This window comes from Gadus morhua, unplaced genomic scaffold (assembly GCF_902167405.1).
Source record: "Gadus morhua unplaced genomic scaffold, gadMor3.0, whole genome shotgun sequence".
NCBI classification, from domain to species: domain Eukaryota; kingdom Metazoa; phylum Chordata; class Actinopteri; order Gadiformes; family Gadidae; genus Gadus; species Gadus morhua.
In genome coordinates this window covers 322543-330089 of record NW_021964146.1, presented here as the reverse complement: position 1 = coordinate 330089, position 7547 = coordinate 322543, and positions in this window count along the sequence as shown.

Below are 7547 nucleotides of genomic sequence, written 5' to 3'. Positions count from 1 at the left end.
CCCCGCAAATATGCAGTGGGGCTTCCATGGGCCAGACCAAAAAGTCCAGGGGTTAACCCTAACCCATAGATAGAAATTAAATGTATATAGTGCTTAATATGGTACTCTAAGACGCTTTAATAGTCGACCCTTAAATTCCGAAGATGGAGTGTTGAACTTGAGCACGACGAGTAGGATGTTTTTATTGTTTATTATCATCACTATATATTTATAAAGGACTAATGTTCTACATTTGTCTGTTTTTGAAAACCGTGATAAAACGTATAGACCTAGACAATAGAAAATATAGGCTATCATTTTATAAAATTACTTTGACACATTGGGACGTTGGGAGTAACGCATTGCAAAAGTGTCTATCTATCTATCTATCTATCTACGTATCTATCTATCTATCTATCGTGTTGGGAGCAACGCGTTACAAAAGTGGCTATCTATCTACGGATCTATCTATCTATCGTGTTGGGAGTAACGCGTTACAAAAGTGGCTATCTATCTACCTATCTATCGTGTTGGGAGTAACGCGTTACAAAAGTGGCTATCTATCTATCTACGTATCTAATAATAATAATAATAATATCTTTATTTTATATTGCGCTTTTCAGATACCCAAAGTCGCAGATTACAAAGTCATAGAGGGGGGGGGGTATTACAGACAGGGGGACAGTACAAGCAGGACACATTTACATTTACAGGCAAAGAAGGGGGGGGGGGGGGGTATTACACAGCACAGGCAGAAAAAAAAAAACAGTTATTGAGATGTAACAGGGGGTAGAAGTGTAGGCAGTTGGGTAATGGTGGCTAGGGATAGGGAGATCATAGGCTTGGGTGAAGAGGTATGTTTTGAGGCGGGACTTGAATGTTGTGAGTGAGGGAGAGTGGCGAACAGATTGGGGGAGGGAATTCCAGAGTCGGGGTGCTGTGCGTGAGAATGCTCTGTCGCCAAAAGTTTTTAATCGGGATGTTGGTGTAGTCAGGGTGAGAGTGGAGGAGGAACGGGTGGCTCGGGAGGGGCTGTGGGGGAGGAGGTCAGACAGGTAGGGGGGGGCTAGGTGGTGAAGAGCTTTGAAGGTGAGGAGGAGTATTTTGAAGTTGATGCGCTGCTTGATGGGGAGCCAGTGGAGAGAGTGGAGAATGGGAGTGATGTGTTCACGGGACCGGGTGTGGGTGAGGAGGCGGGCAGCAGAGTTTTGGACCATTTGGAGTCTATGGAGGGAATGGGAGGAGATGCCAGTAAGGAGGGAGTTGCAGTAGTCGAGGCGAGAGGAGATGAAGGCATGGATGAGGGATTTAGCAGCAGGGGGGGGGAGGCAGTGTCTGATTTTGGCGATGCGGCGGAGGTGGAAATATGAGGTCTTGACGATGTGGCTGACATGGGGAGTGAAGGTAAGGGTGGGGTCCATGATGACACCCAGATTGCGTACCAGGGTGGAGGGGGTGATGGTTGAGGAGTCGATGGTGAGTGAAATGGGACCAGTTTTATTGAGAGTGGATTTGGTGCCAATGAGGAGGAGCTCAGTTTTGTCACTGTTGAGTTTGAGGAAGTTGTGAGTTAGCCAAGTTTTTATTGTGGAGATGCAAGTTTCGATGTGGGTGAGGGGAGGATTTTGGGGGGATTTGGTGGTGACGTATATCTGGGTGTCATCGGCGTAGCAGTGGAAGTCCAGGGTGAGTTGGCGGAGGATGTGACCAAGGGGGAAGAGGTAGCAGATGAAGAGGAGGGGGCCGAGGACTGATCCCTGGGGGACCCCCTGCGTAACTGGGGAGAGGGTGGATGAGTGACCGGAGAGGGAGATGAACTGTTGCCTGTTTGTGAGGCATGATGTGAGCCAGTCAAGTGCAGAGCCCTCAACACCCAGTTGGCGCAGCCTTTGTAGGAGGATGGAATGGTTTATAGTGTCAAAGGCTGCGCTGAGGTCTCGTAGTAACAGGATGTTGAGGGCACCGGAGTCTGCAGAGGTGAGGAGACCATTGAGTACTTTGACCAGGGCAGTTTCAGTGCTGTGAAGTGGACGGAAACCAGATTGGAGGGGTTCGTAGAGGTTGTTTGACTGGAGGTGGGTGTGGAGTTGGGCGGCGACAATGCGTTCAAGTGTTTTGGAGAGGAACGGCAGGTTGGAGATGGGGCGGTAATTGGAGAGGTTGGAGGGGTCGAGGGTGGGTTTTTTGAGGATGGGGGTGATGGAGGCCAGTTTGTAAATGGAAGGAACATGGCCAAGGGATAGAGACTGATTGAAGAGGGTGGTGAGATGGGGGATGAGAGCAGGGAGGCAGGCCTTGGTTAGGGTCGTTGGGAGGAGGTCAAGAGAGCAGGTGGTGGTTTTAGAGGCAGTGATGATGTCTAAGATGTGAGAGGAGTCAACAGGGGAAAAGGCGGTGAGGGGAGGGTGGGTGGTCAGGGAGAGGGGGGGGGTCAGGGGTGGGGGGGGTGATAGAGTTGATGGCGACGGCAGTCAGGGAGCTGTTGATTTTGGAGATTTTGTCATTGAAGGCAAGAAGGAAAGAGTTGCAGAGGTCAGGGGAGGAGGGTGGTGTGGTGTCCAGTGGCTGGAGCAGCTTGTTGACGGTGGCGAACAGGGTGCGGGGGTTCCGGTGAGAGCTGTTGATGAGGGTGGAGAGGTGGGCAGATTTGGCGGCTTGGAGAGCATCACGGTAGGAGGAGATGTGTTGCTTGTAGGCTTCGGCGTGGACAGTGAGGCGGGTTTTTTTGAGGAGTCGTTCAAGTTGGCGGCCCGTCTGCTTCATGGTGCGGAGTTCAGGGGTGTACCAGGGGGCAGGGTTGGTGTATAAGACAGAGGAAGTTTTCCAGGGGGCAAGAGAATCAAGGGAGTCGGAGAGGGTGGTGTTTAGCATGGCAGCATAGTCATCGGGGGAAGAGGGGGCGGAGTCAGGGGGGAAAGCAGAGGATATGAGCTGGGAGAGCGTGAGGGGGTTGACTGACTTGATGTTGCGGTAGGTAATGGTGCGTTTTATGGGGTTGTGGGGCGAGGGTAGGGGGGCGGAGAAAAGGATGCAGAGATGATCAGAGAGTGAGAAGGGGAGGGGGTGGGGGTTGGATATGGGTAGGAGAGAGGAACAAACTAAGTCCAGAGTGTGGCCTTTGGTATGGGTGGGGAAGTCGATGTATTGGGTGAGGTGGAAGCAGTCCAGGAGAGAGAGGAAGTCAGACGTCAGTGGGGCGTTAGGGCAGTCAATTTGTATGTTGAAGTCACCAGTGAGTAGGAGGCGGGAAGAGAGAGAGGATGCGATGGTGAGGAGGTCAGACATGTCAGTGAGAAAAGAGGGGTGGGGCTTTGGGGGACGATAGATTAGAATGGCGGTGATAGAATTGGGGAGGGAGAGAGCGAGGTATTCAAATGATGAGATGGATGGAAGGTTGAGGTTCAGTTCAGTGATGGATGTAGATTTTTTGTGTATGACAGCAAGACCTCCCCCACGCCCGGAGAGGCGGGGTTTGGCAGTGTAACTGTAGTTGGATGGAGTGGCTTGGTTGAGAGCGTAGAAGTCCAGGGGCTGTTGCCATGTTTCACAGAGGAAAAGCAGGTCAATGTTGTTGTCGAGTAGCAGTTCAAGTATAATAGGTGATTTGTTGGAGAGGGAACGGCAGTTCAGCAGTGCAAGGGAGATGGATGGGGGCGCAGGGGTGGGGTGGCGGAGGTTGCTGAGGTTGGCAGTGCGGCTGGTGGGGGCGACGGGGGGGCGAAGACTATTCCAGAGTGAGGGGATAGGTGAGCCATCTTTGGAGTGTTGGTTGTGAGAGAGCCCAGAGCGCCGGTGGATGTAACGGGGCCAGCGAAGGATCCCAGCTGAGCTAGCTGCAGAGGCAGCAGCAGCTGGGAGACGGTAGTTGTGGTTGAGGAGGTGAAGGTCAGCAGCAGTGTAGGTGAGTGGACGAGAAGTTGGTGGCGTAGTGGTAGTCTGTCCAAGGAGGAGATGTAAAGTAGCAGCAAATGAGAATAATCCGTTTAGTAAACTGGCGGTGGCTAGAAGCTGGTTAGCTAGAAGCTGGTGGGCATGGAGTTGAGGGAAAGCGGCAGTGGACTGGGTGTTGAAGTTGGTGGAGTGGGTGGCGTTGGTTGCCCCAGACCGTGTCTGCACGGCAGGTAGGACCCGCAGTGCCATGGCGGGCCTCAGCAGGCTGTAGCAGGCGAGCTGAGAGGGAGTGGAGGCTCCCTCCAGGAACGCCAGCAAGATAGCCAGACAACCGAGCCCAGATCACGCAGTCCACACACTCGAAGCCGGGAGAAAACAGATGAATCCAGTGATGAGGTGAGTCCGGAGATGGAGAAAGTTAATCCAGCTGCTAGCTAGCTGGCTAACGCAGTAGATGGTCCAGGAGTGAGGGAGGAGAAGAGTGAAAACGGGTGCAGCAATGACCGATGAAGTTGAAGGAATACGGATATGTAGACGGATATGTAGACGGGAACAAAACAAAACACTAGAAACGACTAACGACTAACAAAACACGAACGATTGGGACAGAAGCGGCAGTCAACAAACTAGACGCCAGCGTTGCTCTAGCCCAAATCAATCATTCACAACAGCTAACAGCTAACTTACATGGGCCTTCCCAACTGGTTGTCAGGTCATGGAGCTAGGCTACCATTAGCGTGTCGCTGGGCGGTGAGCTGCTGCCTTCCTTTAAATCCTTGGAACAAGACGATGCCCACCGCGTACAGCGCGCCCATGGCCGGCATTGTCCTGCGGGTCGCCGGGACAATCTCGGTGTTCGTTATGCTAGCTGCTGCTAGCTGCTGCTGCTCCCTATCGTGTTGGGAGTTACGCTTGACAAAAGTGGCTATCTATCTATCTACGTATCTATCTATATCTATCGTGTTGGGAGTAACGCGTTTCAAAAGTGGCTATCTATCTGCCTATCTATCTATCTATATACGTATCTATCTATCGTGTTGGGAGTAACGCGTTACAAAAGTGGCTATGGCCATAACCACTATGTAGGTCTAGCTATGTCATTCATTTTCCTATGAATTCTCTGTGAATGAAATTGAGAAGACTGTCTATCTATCTATCTATCCATTATTATTCCTCATGTCGGCGCCCGTCGTTTCCTCCACAGGCCTGTCCCGAGCAGGCACCTTGCTCATTTCTTCATCCACTCAACGGGCTTCCATCAAGTCTTCAGGGCTTGGTGTCCATATTGTGATGGTCGGCCGTGATCTTCGTTCTCTGGGTTAGGGTTAGGTACGGACGCAAGGCTTTCTTTGTTTTACGGGCATTTATAGATCCAAGTGTGACCGGCTGAATCTGCGTTGTGTTTGCCTGTAGTCAAAGGGTTCATTTTATTTTGCTAAATCCAGATTTTTTTTTCAGTCATGATCTTTTGGAATTGGCTGCAAAGATAGGGCACACAACACGGGCTTGGGTGCCTTCTTGGGGGCTCTTCTTGGCCGCTTCCTTCTTGTACATCAGTAATAACAGGTTTTGCAGTCATATAGATATTCAGAGCTCAAACGGATGAACTCACCCCTTCCTCTTCCCTGTATAGGTTCAGCCTGTTGTACATGGCCTCGATTACACTCCGTCTGTTGACACGCAAACAAACAAGATTTAGTGTTACAAAAAGACGACTCCCTCTTCTTCATCGTCTCAGATTCCTGAGCGTAGAGAGAGTGTGTGTGTGTGTCTCTGTGTCTGTCTCAGTGTGTGTCTCATTGTGTGTCTGTTTGTTATTTACTTGCTGGCCAGGCCTCCACCAGGTGGGAGGTTGGGCACGGTCTCCGTGGCCATTGCACCGCAGTACAGACACCAGGTCGGGGACCCCCTCGTCCCCAAAGCGTCCCAGCAGCTCTGCAGCCCCGGAGCAAACACACACACGCATGTGTGAGAAACACAAGAGTGCCTTGCAAAATAAATAAACGCCATCTACGCCAATTCATTATCATACAAGGAGATTTTTCTGGAAACTACGGTGACAACGTGGAGGGTAATTGGCGGTATCGGGGCAGTAGGACGCAGTCCATACTTACCCTCAACCCGCGACTCCAAGTATTTGTCCAGGTCCTCCTCCTTCTTCAGGGCCTCTTCGGTCACCTTGGGCGCGCCCGGTAGGCTCACCAGCACCACGCTCATGTTGTCCCTGCTCCCCTAGGGTGAGGGGGGGGGCGTTACAAACGCGTGGGCCTTTCCAACATAGTCATTTTTTCTTGAAGAAGAAGAACATAACATGAACACAAACATAATTAAACAACATCCTATCAAGTCACTGATAAGTTTCTCCAAATTTACATTTTAAAAATGCAAAGCTTCAAAAGAGAAGCCTTCAGAACCTCTTCTTTGTCGATAGGTATGTCCTTCTCTATGGACAGCAGGAGGAGGTCAGACAGCCGCTCTTGACCACACTGATTTCGGAGCACATCACTACCCTGTAGTGATGTGCTCCTCTTTGCTGCCTCCTTTAGTTGTCTCTCTCTCTCCTGAATCCTCCTCTTTTCACTGGGCATTTCGGCTTCACTTAACAATAACAAACAATACCCAAAATAGTGATAAGATTTAGGCATGAACCATTTTGAATGAAAGAATTCATGTGATGCATTACTTCCATTATTTATTCTTCTGGTTAAAACGAAATGTTAGAAACTAACTATCAGCAGACATGTAGCTTAGTTTGCCTACCAAAAAATGTGTAGACTATGTGATAAGGGGCTGCTTGTCTGCAAGCTAGCTAGCTGTCTGATTATTTAGGCTAAACGTTACGGGGCAAACTGAGCCTGGATTTATGAAGATTGTAATTAATTTCATAAAACGTGATGATTGATTGTTTGTTGGTTATACATCTCAAATTCACCTTTTCCGAGAACATCAAGGCAGTCGTCTCACAGGTGCCGGTGTTCCGGTTTATTATCTAGGCCTACATGAAATTCTGCATCCATTAAATGATTAAAAAAAAAAGTATATATTTTTTTTTTTTTCCTCGGAAGGGCAACCAGTGTGTTACTTCTCAGTTAAGTTCAAAAACCATCAGCTTAACTACTCTACCATCGAGAAGGAAACCCTGGCTATGCTCCTCGCCCTCCAGCACTTTGAGGTGTATGTGGGATCCAGTGCCTCTCCTGTTGTGGTCTATACAGACCACAATCCTCTTGTTTTTTTGGCCCGAATGTACAACAGCAACCAACGGTTGAGGCGGTGGGCTCTTCTGGTACAAGGCTACAACATTGCGATTCGTCACAAGAAGGGGGTGGACAACGTTGTGGCCGATGCCTTATCAAGAGGATAGTTTTTTTTGGGGTATATCAAGCTGATGTTTATGTTTTGTATGTAATAATGTGTGCTAACCCCCTGGGTTCGCTTTGATGGGGGGAGGTGTTACGTAGGTGGGTTGGCTCATCATTGTTATCGTGTTCCGTTCAATGTAAACATCAGGTTGGTATAGGTAGTTATTTTGTATGAGGTGTGACACAGTGATGAGTTTGTTTTGTAGTTCTGGCTTGGACACTGCACAGTAGGGATGTGTCGGTCGCGACTGATTCGTTACAACGAACGAATCCCGAACGTGAACGACAAGAACTGGTTCCCCAAAACAAGAAGAA